Genomic DNA, 12,911 nt, shown 5'->3' with positions numbered 1-12,911 from the left:
GGCCCACCTATGCGGTGGGCACTGGACCCGTGAGCCCCAGGGGTGGGGGACCCAACATGGACCAGATCATCTGAGTTAGGTCCGTGAGCTCAGCTAGGAGAACTGGTCCTCCTCGGTGTGAAGGATGGAGTGCTGAACAGCAGACCATGGTGCACAGAGAGGACGTGGGAGCCCATTAGGACCTGCAGAGGCTATCTGGGCCATAGCAGAGAATGGAGAACAGAACATGTGGGCAACTACCCCAGCCAACCAATGACGGCAAATACCTGTGTAGCCAACTGGAAGAGATTCACCCACAAATCAGCGAGATCAACAGCATTTCAGAACTATCACACCCACCTGGGCAGAACCCTCGGAGCATGTGCCACACTGTGACCCTGTGTTGATGTCGGGTGGCCTTTCCCCAGCTTGGATATTGGGATGGTAGGGAGGCAGGGTATGGCCCATCCCCTTATCTCCTCCCCCAAAAAATGGGAAGAAAAAATAGAAAGTTTAGAAACAACGATCACATCCACTTCCCCTAACCCTAGATCTTCCCACCCTGACCAACTATGTAAACATCATCAAAAATTTAAAAAGTGTCCTCCACATAGCTGGTGCCCAGACTGTACACCTGGCACCCAAGAGAGTCACAAAGGTCATGAGGAATGCTGTATGTGGGGGAAAATATCCCTGTGGTAGACAGAACACTGGGGCCTCACTGTGCCTACAGCCACACTCACTGTGTCTACAAAGCACTGGGGTTCCACTGTGCCTACAGCCACCCCCACTGTGCACGCTGGGGTCCCACTGCCTACAGCCATACCCACTGTGCCTACAGCCACACCCACCGTGCCTGCAGCCACACCCACTGTGCCTACAGCCACACCCACTGTGCACGCTGGAGTCCCACCGTGCCTACAGCCACCCCCACTGTGACTACAGCCACCCCCACTGTAACTACAGCCAGCCCTACTGTGCATACACAGCACTGGGTCTCGGACAAGTATTCCTCAGGCACAGGCCTTGTCTTGGAGACCAGCTGGGACACTCGCTGTGGTGGCTCTGATCTCTGCCAGCTGTCTCCACACGTGGCTCCCCATTGCAGACCCACAGGTAGCCCCATGCTTGCCACTAGCCTATAACTGGTGAGGAAGAAGCAGCATGGCTTCCACCTCGGTCGCCTAGGCAGCCACGGTTAAAGGTCACAGAGGTGGAAAACAAATGCGAAGCCAGAGACTGCAGAAGGGGAAGAAGCAGAGAGGGGAGAAAGAGGGAGTAGAGAGGGGGAGGGAGAGAGATGGAAGGAGGGGGAGAGGAGAGAGGGGAGAAAGAGGGGGTAGAGAGGGGGAGGGAGAGAGATGGAAGGAGGGGGAGAGGAGAGAGGGGAGAAAGAGGGGGTAGAGAGGGGGAGGGAGAGAGATGGAAAGGGGGGGAGGAGAGAGAGAGGAAAGCAGACAGTAAAAGGGGAAGAGGGGAGGGACGGCTGGGGGGACAGAGATGGGGGAAACAGAGGGGGTGGGGAGAAACCCCTCTCCAGTCCCAGCTCTTTGATCCATCAGCAACTTGAGTCATTCCACCTGAGGCCTCAGGTGTTACAGCACAAGACTGTCCCTGACCAGCCCTGACCAGGCTGCAAACTCAGGAACACAGTGAGTGCTGCTTCAAGCCTGTTCCCTAGTGTTTGCTTTGTTACTCAGTAACAGATAATGGAAATATTATTAACACGCCTCTGTGAAAAGAATGTGGCATAGTAGCCAGGAAAAAGAAAAAGAGAACGCCAGCCCAACAAGCCTCCTGGTAAATGAAGTCCCATAGCACACGCCAGGTGCTGCAACAGCAAGTGCCGATGCTGCACTGCTTTAAATATCAGTTACTAAAGTGTAAACTATAGCGTGAAATAAATGTGAATTAATGCCAGCATTTGTCCATTTGTCACAATTTATCACACCTACTTTACGCTGTAGCCTGCACTTCGATCACCCGTACCTGGTTTAGCTGGGGGTGCCTGTGGGTGGATTCAAGGCCATAGAATGGACTTTGTTATCATCCAGCAGAAGCAGATAAAGGACTGGCTGAAGCTCCTACTAAACTTTTTTTCTATATTGATTTCCCATTAAAGTTCATTATGGGTATTTCCAGAGGTTAGCGCCGTAGCTATAATTTAAGAAACAAATGTTTCCAGCACTGTAGCATCGCACATTTAGTCTGCACCTGTGACGCTGGCATCACATTTGGGTACTTGTTCAAGACCTGCCTGTTCCACTTCCAATCCAGTTCACTACTAACACACCTGTGAGGAAGCACCTCTGTGACCTTTAACCGTGGCTGCCTAGGTGACCCAGGTGGAAGCCATGCTGCTTCTGCCTCACCAGTTACAGAAGCAGTAGAAGGTGGTCCCGGTGTGGGTCCCCGCGCCCGTGTGGTGGAAGGTGGTCCCGGTGTGGGTCCCCGCGCCCGTGTGGTGGAAGGTGGTCCCGGTGTGGGTCCCCGCGCCTGTGAGGGAAACCCAGAAGCAGTTCCAGACTCCTGGCTTCGGTCTTTGCTGCTGAAACTATTTGGGAAGTGAATCAGTACATGCAAAATCTCTCTCACTTTGTGGTTCTATTCCGCTCCAGTTCTGCCTTTCAAATAAATAAATAAATAAACCTTTAAAGAAAAGACACAGGAAATGAACAGAGGGGCAATATGTGTGTTGAGAAAGATGTACAGATTGGAGCTGTGCTGGACTCTGACAGATCCATTTTCTCTGCAGCACTAGGACGATAGGGCCACGTCCGGCGCAGCGGCTAAGGCACCACCTCCCACTCCCGACGCCAAGCTCCACTTCCAAGGACTTGGCTCCACATCGAGGCCTGGGGTGGTGTTGAGGACTGGCTCCGTCCCAGGGCACAGAGGCGTGCGGGAGGCAGAGCGTGGCTTCTCTTCTTGCCTGCCCACTTCCCCCAGAAACAGAAAGGAAAAAGAGAGAATGTGGAAATGGTGATCTCACACACCTTCCTGTAGCCCTTGACCCTAATCACCCTAATCAACTATGTAAAAATCATCAAAAATAATTAATAATTTTAAAAAATTGGAACAAGAACAAAAAAGAACTTGGGTCCTTGCTAACCATGTGGGAGACTGCGACGGAGTTCAGGCTGGTGCTAGTCGGGTCCTGGCTGCTGCAGGACACGTATCTGGGAGTGAATCAGCAAATGGGAATTCTCTTTCCCTCTGCCTTTCAAGCAAAACAGGTCATTGTAAGCAGCAGTACTCACGATACCAGAGTACCAGCAGTATGACAGACATCACCGTGATCAGCAGAGCTGAGTCCAGAAACAAACCCTCACACTCTTAGGCCAGTTCCTAAGGGTGCCAGGACAAGTCAACGCGGGAAAGGATAGACCAGTCCTTCAACAAATGGAGCCAAGACAACTGAACATCCACACACGGAGAAACTGAGTGGAATCCACACGTCACACCACTAGAAAAAATTAACTCCAGATGTACCAAAGAGTTCAAACGAAACAAAATAAAGGAAGGCCCAGCACAATGGCTCAGTGGCTAAATCCTCACTCTGCAAGCACCAGGATTCCATGTGGGCACCAGTTCATGTCCCAGCAGCTCCACTTCCCATCCAGCTCCCTGCTTGGGGCCTGGGAAAGCAGCAGAGGACGGCCCAAAACCTTGGGACCCTGCACCCGCGTGGGAGACCTGGAGGAGGTTCCTGGTTCCTGGCTTCAGATCAACTTAGCTCTAGCCATTGTGGCCAATTGGGGAGTAGCCCAGCAGATGGAAGATCTCTCTCTCTCTCCTCTCTGTAAATCTGCCTTTCCAATGAAAACAAATCTTTAATTAAAAAATAATATAGGGAGTTTGGGGAGGGTTGGGGAGAATCCCACTGCCTATTAAACTGTGTCACATAATGCAATGTAAAAATAAAAAAAGAAATATACAATATTAAAAAAATTATATATATATATATATATATGCAAATCTTCATGGACATTGAGCGAAGCAGTAGCCTCTTAAACATGATAAGTACGGGCCCAGCGTGATAGCATAGCAGTTAAAGTCCTCACCTTGAACAGGCCGGGATCCCATATTGTTGCTGGTTCTAATCCCAGTGGCCCCACTTCCCATCTGGTTCCCTGCCTGTGGCCTGGGAAAGCAGTCGAGCTTGGCCCAAAGCCTTGGGGCTCTGCACACACATGGAAGACCCAGAAGAAGCTCTGGGCTCCTTGGCTTCAGATCAGCGCAGCTCTGGCCATTGTGACCACTTGGAGAGTGAACCATTGGATGGAAGATCTTCCTCTCTGTCTATCCTCCTCTCTGTATATCTCACTTTCCAATAAAAATAAATGTTTTTAAAAATGACAAGTACAACCAACGAAAGAACAAAATACATTCTCTGGATATAACAAAGCCAAAAGTTGTGTCTCACAGAACACTGTCAAAAATTAAAATGATATGCCCAGCGCAATAGCCTAGTGGTTAAATCCTCACCTAGCATGTGCCAGGATCCCATACAGGCATGCTGGTTCATGTCCTGGCTGCTCCACTTCCCATCCAGCTCCCTACTTGTGGCCTGGGAAAGCAGTCGAGAACAGTCCAAAGCCTTGGGACCCTGCACCCGCATGGGGGGCCCGGAAGAGGTTCCAGGTTCCTGGTCTTAGATCAGCTCAGCTCTGGCCATTGCAACCACCTGAGGAGTGAACCAGAGGATGGATGATCTTCCTCTCTGTCTCTTCTCTCTGTATATCTGTCTTTCCAATTAAAAAAAAATACTGTAATTAAAATAAGTAAAAACAACTCAAAGAGGGGGATAAAATGTTTGACAGCCCTGGTTCTGATAAGGGACTGTTATCTCAAAAACGCCTAGAACACGGAAAGAACTCTTACAAGTCACTAAACATGATGACAGTAGTCCCTCTGGGATCAGCGTTCTGTGGAAACATTCTCCTACATGGGCATTCGCACACAGGGCCGTGGCTGCTGTGTCCAGCTGCAGTACCCACCGAACCAGGTGATGGATGGGACACAGCGGGATGCGAGTGATCCAGGAAGTGGTCTCAGACATCTTGTGAAAATAATGCAGGGCCCGGCGGCGTGGCCTAGCGGCTGAAGTCCTCGCCTTGAAAGCCCCGGGATCCCATATGGGCGCCAGTTCTGATCCCGGCAGCTCCACTTCCCATCCAGCTCCCTGCTTGGGGCCTGGGAAAGCAGTCAAGGACGGCCCAAGGCTTTGGGACACTGCACCCACGTGGGAGACCTGGAAGAGGTTCCTGGTCCCAGCATCGGATTGGCGCATACTGGCCCGTTGCAGCTCACTTGGGGAGTGAATCATCGGATGGAAGATCTTCCTCTCTGTCTCTCCTCCTCTGTGTATATCTGACTTTGTAATAAAATGAATAAATCTTTAAAAAAAAAAAAAAAAGAAAGAAAACAATGCAGAGGTTTCCCCACAACTATCCCACAAGGGCAGAAATGGAAGACACATTTTCTGAGCAGAGTTCCAGGTGACAAGCACCAGAAGGTATGGCTATATTAAGGATGGCTAAAGAAGCAGACTGCAACCAGGTCTATGTGCCACCCCAGGCCCACGTGCAACCCCAGGCCCACGTGCCACCCCAGGCCCACTTGCTACCCCAGGCCCACATGCCACCCCAGGCCCACCTGCCACCCCAGGCCCACGTGCCACCCCAGGCCCACCTGCCACCCCAGGTCCATGTGCCATACTAGGTCTACATGCCACACCAGGTGTATGTTCTACACCAGGTCCACATGCCACATTAGGTCCACATGCTATACCAGGTGCACATGCCACTCCATGTCCATGTGCTACATTACGTCCACATGCCACACCAGGTTCATGTGGCATTCCAGGTCCACAAGCCACAGCAGGTCTATGTGCTACCCAAGGTCCATGTGCCACTCCACGTCCACGTGCCACTCCAGGTCCACGTGCCACTCCAGGTCCACATGCCACTCCACGTCCACGTGCCACTCCAGGTCCACGTGCCCGGGCTATGGGACAATGTGAAGTATTTCCCAGCAGTTCAACAAGCACAAGCCAGATACCCTGCACTTTTGAAGAACTGGCATTTTCCAGAAAAGAACCTGGAATTCTCACCGCTACAACATACAGTGGTTCTTCTTTGGGCAGCATTAGAAGCCAACGTGCGGCGCCTCTGTCCTTCACCTGAAAGGCATGTCAACACTGCAAAGTGTAGTTCTGTCCACAGATGCTTCTTGTCCAGGAGCACAACCAAGAGCTTGGATTAGTGAAGCATCATGTTTCCCTCGGCCAAGCTGCGAAGGCCTGCTGGCGATCCTTTTGATGAAGTAAGACTGTGGCTGTGGTCCAGAGGGAGCAAGAGCAAGCCAGAGCAGTTCCTCACGTGCAGTTCCAGCTCCACAGTGAGCCTGCAGCTTACAAGGCCTCAGTGTGGGTGTGCCCCAAGGCTGCTGACCCACATTCGGAAGCCTGGCTGTCTGCCTGGGCTAGTGGAAAGGGGTCAGGAGGCAAGGCCAGGACTGTGGGTTCTCAGTACATTTACTTCTGCCAAGTGGCTCCTAACACTCAGTTAGCCAACTCAGAGGACCTGTCTCCTGGAGCAGGGAGTGAGGATACCTGAGGGCTGACACCTGAGGGCTGAAGAGGGCTGCTGTCCTTTGCTTGCTCCTGGGAGACGTTCCTCTGGCTCTGCCCATCCTGGAGAAGTGGTAGAGCTCACCTCCAGCCACACCCTGCGTCTGCTCACCCCAAAGGCACAAGCTCCAGAAGTACTTATGGACAAGCACAGCTCCTGCTCTCGCAGGCAGACCCTCCCTCAAGGCCTAATGCTCTCAGGGAAGGAAGACCCCAGCACATCCTTCCCCCAGGTTAGAGCCTTCCTCCTGGACAAAACCTCCACAAAATCTAAAGGGGAAAGATTTGCTTTGCAGAAGGGACAGCTCAAACGTGCCCCAGGTCGGTTTTGAAGGGATCCAACAGTGGAGCTGCTCTCAGGATTAACCTGTCACAGAACGGACGGTTCTAGAGGTGATCAGGGGTTAACTACAATGGGGAAAAGAACCACACAGACCCAGCCAAGTCACTGCAGCAGAGCCAGAGGGATCCCCTCAGACCTTCTCGGGAGCCACTCACAACCCTCCAGGACTGTCTGGGAATCCTCTGGCTAACAGTGACAGCCTGACAGGGAAAGAACGACTAACCCTCTCTGCCAAGCCTAGGCAATCTCAACCTGCCACCCTAAAGCCCAGGGGTGTCCACATTCTCTGAGCAAGCTGCGACCTAACTACCCCCACTTCACGGGAGCACCTAGCCCCACAACATCTTTTCCTCATCCTCCTGGAAGCCAATTCCTTGCAAGGACAGAGAGCCGATGGGTTCCTGCACGGTCCCATCCTATGAAGATGTGGTAGTCAGCAGTTGCTCAAGGATGCCTATGCACCCCTCCCTCCCATGCTGCAGTGCGTGCTTTGCATCCCCATTCCGCTCCTGAGCCAGCTTCCGGCACTTAACGCTCACCATGGAAGCAGCAAATCACGCCTCAAGCACTGGGTCCCTGCCACTTCCGTGGCAGTGAGATCTAGGCTCCAGGCTCCAGGCTCCAGCTGGCCCAGCCCCGGCCCTTGTGAACACTTGGGCAACGATCCCACAGACGGGAGAGCTCTCTGTGTCTCTCTGGCTTCAAAATATGTTAAAATAAATCATTTTAAAACAATTACCCAGAAAACTATATTCCCAAGAATTCCCTGAAACTCCGTCCTACTCAGCTGCGCCCACAGCGGCCTGTGGGCTCACCCCAGTGAACAGGTAGTTTATGACTGCATTTATCTGGACACCTTTAAGGTTGAGCATGCTGACTCCTCCCTGAGAGAAGCTTCTAGAGAAACACTGATCCCAAGCAGCAGCAGTTCACTTTCTGGGCCCACCCCATCAACCAAAGGGAGGTATTATCTACAGAAACATGACAAATTGCCCAAGACTAACAGTACTTCTGTGATCAACAGGATGTTGTCGAAGACAGATAACAAACTTTCCTGAACCAGTTAAAACTACTCCATGAATGGAATCAATCAAACAGCAGAAGCCTGCAACCACTCCCAGCAGCTCTAGTTACCACAAATCTTCCACTGATGCGCAGGAAAGGTGACCCATGTTCTAGGCAGCAGCACTCAAGCCAGTGACTGGGTGGGACTGGAGGTGCCTGGAGCTGCCACATCGGGTTGCTGCTCACACCTAGGCGTGGAGGAGTGGAGGCCATGGGTGCCACCAAGCATCACACAGAGCAAGCAGACCCTGGTGCAAAGGCTAGACATGCTCCAGGGACATGGCAAAGTGGTACAGCTGGGAGACCCAACAACCAAGCCTGATCCTCAATCCAGTGCCAGGCTTACACTTGCCCTGTCCCAGAGCACCTGCAGCCTGGGTGAACAGCAAATTCACAGGCTGAATGAGGCTGCTGGCACCACAGGGGCACGGCCCTACTGCCAACCACAACACCCTGAATCGTCCCTCCCATCACTGTGGGCACTGGCTCCTCTCCCTTCCACGTGACCGGAAACACATCACTTCCTCACCCGGGGTTCAGCACTTGGCCCTAATGACACTGTCATGTGTTGACCTCTGACCCCAGCAAGTGTCCCGGGCCAGAAACTTCCTGGATGACATTGCTCCCCTGCCACAGCCTGGCTGCAGGCCATGTGCCAAGAGTCTATCAAGAGCTGCTGTGGAGGTGCCTGGGAAGAAGCCGAGCCCCTGCTTCCCACACCTCCTCCACTATGCCCACTTCCTGCCCACTGCCAGCAGTGCCAGCACTCCGGCTGGCCTGATAGATGAATCAGCAGCAGCTGAGCAGTACGCAGCTGAAGGGCGGCTCTCTGCTGGGCAGTGCCCCCACGTCCGGGAGCTCAGCCACAGTGAGGAGGGCGGCTCTCTGCTGGGCAGTGCCCCCACGTCCAGGAGCTCAGCCACAGTGAGGAGGGCGGCTCTCTGCTGGGCAGTGCCCCCACGTCCGGGAGCTCAGCCACAGTGAGCAGCCCACCTCCCGCCAGCCCTGATGATGTTTTCTGGGGCTGGAGACTAGGGAGAATCAACCCAACAGAAGCTTCTGTTCTAAGCACACAGGGGCGAGCAGCAGCCCCCAGCACACCAAGCTCACAGCCACCGCAGCAACGGTGCAGTCCCCTGTAGTCCACTCCTCAGACCATACCCAGAGTGAGACCACACAGCATCCCCCAGAGGGGTTGCCCGTGCTCACGGCACCAGTGTGCCTAACCAGCCCAAGCGCGACAACAGTCCTGATGTCCACCGGACACCAGAACACCTGCAGAAGCAGGCCCAACGCTGGCCCATTCCCCAACCCCTACCCCACCTGTTCCCAGACCTCATCATCTGGCATCCAAGACTCTTCCCAGAAGAAAGCAAAGCTCGTAGGAACATGGAACAAGGAATGCGCAGGAGCACAGGCATGCCAGCCACTGTGCCTTCAGGGCTCCCCCGCATGTGTGCTCGTACACATGTGCATGTGTGTAGTCTGGGCTTCCCAACCTCGTGTGTGTGCGTGCGTGTGTGGTCTGGGCTTCCCACCCTCATTTGCATGTGTGTGTGCGTGCCTGTGTATGTGTAGTCTGGGCTTCCCACCCCTGTGTGTATGTGCGCACCCTCATGTGCATGCGTGTGTGTCTGGTCTGGGCTTCCCACCCCTGTGCGTGTGTGTGCACGCATGTGTGGTCTGGAGGAAGACCAGAAGCGGTCCCGACACAGAGAGGCCCTACTATTGATGACTGTATGCCCAGTATGGCCAACAGCAGGCTATGCTGGATCCAGTTCTGTGCCAAAATTACCAACCCCAAAAGTCACCGTTTTGCTACACTATCTATTATTACTGTGACACACAAACCAGAGCTAGGAGGCAAAGAAGAGTTACAACTTCTTTTCGTTTTCCAACCATCAGAAAGCGGAAAGCAGGCACCAGCAGTGTGGGGTGGCAGGTACAAAGCTGGCATCCCATTAGGGTGCCGACTGGAGTTCCAGCTGCTCTGCTTCCAATCCAGCTCCGTGCTCACGGCCTGGCGAAAGCAGTGAAAGGCGGCTCTGCCCCGTGTGAGACCTGGAAGAAGCACCTGGTCCCGGCTTCCCACCTGGCCAGCAGATGGAGACCACTCTCTGTGGCTCTTTCTCTAACTCTGCCTCCTAGTATTTACAAAGCACAGAACAAAAAGGAAAACAAAGCAGAAAGCAGTTGGAAAAATCATCATCCACATCCCAGTTAATGTCCCCAGTGCAGTGTGCTCCATCTGCCACCACAGGACAGCCGCAGCACATGTGCAAGAGACACAGGCCTGCCCGTCCCACTCACACACAGGGAGACTGGAAGTGCAGACCCTCAGCACCACAGTGACAACACAGTGTTCACACAATCCTGGTGTCCAGCTCTCACGCAGGACACAGTAAACCAGGAAGAGCCGTCCACCCATTCTGGAGGACAGTGGGGGCAATTTACAAAATCATGACTTTCCCTGAATCTGTTGGAGAGTTGAGGCTGGAGACCTAGGGTAAGAAATCAGAAGGTAGGGCCTGGCGCCAGTGCTGGCTGAGCTGGGGCAGACAAGCTGGCAAGAAAAGGTGAGTCCGTTTGCCGGCTCAGGGGTCAGGACTGCAGGACTGTAGCAGGGAAGGGGTGGCGGCAGCCGGCAGCCGGCGGGGAGCTCCACACTGCCTTGGCTGACAGGAGCCAGCCCTTACTCCATCTTAGGCACGGGTCGCGAAGGCCTGCTCCAGTTGTGCTGTCTGAAGGGGAGGGTGAGGTCACAGTGGCTTCACAAGGGGAGCCCGAGATGGGAGACAGTGAGGACATCTAGGTTCACCATGTGACACCCCCTGAGGGTTCCCCCACCCCATCCCGTGCCAGACTGGGGTTGTCAGATGTGAATGGTGAGCCATTATCAGCTGTTTTATAAATTAGCCCTCCAGGAATTTCAGTTAAAATAACAGTCAATAAACACACATGGTTGGATGCACTTGTCCAAATTCACAGAACCACAAACAGGACAAACCCAGGAGTAAAGACTGCATTTATGCAAGTTTTTAAAATACAACTGTTGTGGGAGAAAGAGTGCTCAGCAGCTGACCCGCAGCCTGTGCTGTGGCTGACGCCCAGGCCTCTGAGAGGCAGCAGCAAGAGGCACGCCTCCTTCCATCAAACTCACTTTCAGGCAGAAGCACGTCTCCTCTTCCAACACAAGGCAGTGAGGGCAGGGTGGCAGCACAGGCTGAGCAGGCAGGGTGGGCAGCACAGGCACCATGGGCAGCACGGGCAGGACAACAAGGCCAACCCAGCTAGAGTAAGTGCCTCACTGGCAGTGCAGGCAGCTCCAGCTCACAAATCACACAATTCAGAGTGCTCCAGGGCTCACCTGCAGCAAGGTGACCCCAGTCGCCACCTTTGCTCAAGCCTGTCAGAAAACCGCCTTTCGCCAACAGCCGTCAGGGGGAACGGAGAACCATCAGAGAGCTGGCCAAGGACCAGGACCATGGCAGCCACAGGCCACCCCACAACAAGCAACAAAAACAACTGACTCTTTAAGATTTTTTTAATTTAGAAAGTGGAGTTACAGAGAGAAATGAGGAGGAAGAGGGAAGAAGAGAGGGAGGTGGAGAGAGCTCTTCCGTCCGATGGTTCACTCTCCAAGTGGCCTCAACGGCCGGAGCTGAGCTGAGCCGGAGCCAGAAGCTTCTTCCCAGTCTCCCCCACAGGTGCAGGGTCCCAAGGATTGGGCCGTCCTCCTCTGCTTTCCCAGGCCTCAAGCAGGGAGCTGGATGGGAAGCAGGGCAGCCGGGACATGAACCAGCACTAATATGGGATGCTGGTGCTGCAGACGGAAACTCAGCTCTCTATACCATGGAGCCAACCCCAAGTGTCACCAATGTTTTAAAAGATTTACTTATTTTTATTGGAAAGGCAGATATACTGAGAGAAGGAGGCACAGATAAAGATCTTCATCGGCTGGTTCACTCCCCAAGTGGTCACAATGGCTAGAGTTCAGCTGACCCAACGCCAGGACCTGCTGCCAGGTCTCCCCATCAGTGCAGTGTCTCAAGGCCTTGGGCCATTCTCCACTGACTTTCCAGGCCACAAACAGGGAGGTGGATGAGAAGTGGCACATCCGGGACACAAACCGATGCCCATATGGAATCCTGGCACGTGCAAAGTGAGGGCTTTAGCCACCAGGCTACCGCGCCAGGCCCATAACACCAATTTTAAGAGATCAATTGGGAAATGTCTACTACACAAGACATGATTCACTGGGATTTCAGAAGAATACATGAAGAACAAATGTTGCTCTCTCCACAGCACAGCCCAGGCCAGAGCAGAGGAAAAACCACTGTCGACACAGAGCACACACAGCCAGGTTAGGCCTTTGTCGGGATTTATTTCTTTGAAAATCTGAGTTACAGATAGATCCTCCACTCATTAGCTGCCTCTCCAAAGGCCACCAAGGCAGGGCTGGTTCAGGCTAAAGCTGCAAGCCCACAGCTCCGCTGGGCGCTCCCTGAGGGTGCAGGGAGGACACTGGGCCCTGCCCTGCAGGCAGTGCGTCTGGGACTCAACATGGTGCCGTGACTTGGATGCCGCCGCCGGTGAGGCTTAAGCCACTGAGCAGCCTGCTGACTTCAGAATGGTTTCCACGCTCACAGACACGTCACCTCGCACCCCACTAATGGACCGTTCACCCGTGCTTCACTCCTTTCACAGCTCTCCCATTTTATTAAAACTCTCAGGGAAAGGCAGGAGAAATGCACTAAGGAGAAATTTCCATTTTACAAATTGCTTAATTAGTGTGCCAGCAATGGGCACAAGTGCTCCACCTCCGCTCAGCCTGACATTAACCAAGGGCAAAGATCCAAACTCACACTTTGCTAACTTTCCCTCCCACAC

General features: G+C 53.4%; 1 protein-coding gene across 1 annotated transcript in view; it reads right to left on the bottom strand.

The window, feature by feature from the left end:
• The window catches only part of HSF2BP (heat shock transcription factor 2 binding protein), an 87,363-nt gene that overhangs the window by 35,551 nt on the left and 38,901 nt on the right, over nucleotides 1-12,911 (bottom strand). The gene's annotated exons all lie outside the window — the stretch shown is intronic.

Source organism: Ochotona princeps, chromosome 3 (genome assembly GCF_030435755.1).
Source record: "Ochotona princeps isolate mOchPri1 chromosome 3, mOchPri1.hap1, whole genome shotgun sequence".
Classification (NCBI taxonomy): domain Eukaryota; kingdom Metazoa; phylum Chordata; class Mammalia; order Lagomorpha; family Ochotonidae; genus Ochotona; species Ochotona princeps.
The sequence above is the reverse complement of the archived record's forward strand: the minus strand, read 5'-3'. Positions and strand labels throughout refer to the sequence as shown.